This window comes from Carlito syrichta, unplaced genomic scaffold, assembly GCF_000164805.1.
Source record: "Carlito syrichta isolate Samal-C Ts95f unplaced genomic scaffold, Tarsius_syrichta-2.0.1 Scaffold315646, whole genome shotgun sequence".
Lineage (NCBI taxonomy): Eukaryota > Metazoa > Chordata > Mammalia > Primates > Tarsiidae > Carlito > Carlito syrichta.
The window spans coordinates 200,372-201,351 of NW_007259742.1; positions in this window are offsets into that span (position 1 = coordinate 200,372).

Sequence of the window (980 nt, forward strand, 5' to 3'; positions counted from 1 at the left end):
AGCCATTCAGCCTAGCTTCCCAGAATACTACAGGCCTCTGAGGATCACCCAGTGGGACAGCCACAGCCACACCAAGAGGAGATCCTTCCTGCAGAAGCAGACAGCAATTCTACCCTGTAATGTGACCTAAGAGGCCAGATATAGAAGCTTAAGTAAACAAGGGAACAGAACAATGGGATGATGGGATATATAGTAGCAAACTGCTTATCAATTTCCATAAGGAAGTCCTTTATCTTCACACAGATACAGTAAGAATTCAACATTGGCCACTTACCAGCTTTCACTTCAACCCTTTACACCTGGCCAATCCATCCCTTCCTTCCCTCCCCGTTCCCCCCCCAACAAGTGCATCTAGTGGTTAGGAAAAGACAAACAAAAATAACCAGTACAATGTACTGCTTTCCCCACTGTCACTGGAGAGTTAACTGCAGGGTATAGTCAAGTTTTCTCAATTCTTTAGCTTCCTTCTGGCAACATTTGAGCCCACATGCAGCCCCAGGACTATGCTTATTTGTTGAATGGTTAGCTTTCTAACTTTGCTGTCATTAACAGCCAAACCCTCTACCACTCCTAACCAGTATTCAGACCGGCAATGTGAACATCTCCTGGGGGGTTGTTAGAAATGCAGAATCATGGGTTGTGCCCTGGACTTTCTAAATCAGAATCTGCACCTTGGCAAGATTCCCTGGGGATTCTTATGCACATTAAAGTTTGAGAAGCATATGCTGGCCTCCCCAGCTCTTATCCTTTTGCATTCTAAATTATCACCCCTCTGCCAGAAACAATGCTTTTTTAAACAATAATTTTTATTTTAAAGATGTGGGGTACGATTCAGGGTTAGGTATACAAATGGTCATTGTACAGGTAAAGTTTGGGTCTCACTCTGGTCCCCACTTCACCTGGTACCCTTATTGATGAAGTGCCTACCACCCCACCCCTGGGCAGTTTCCCACTACTACCAATCCCTTTTTTTTTTTTTT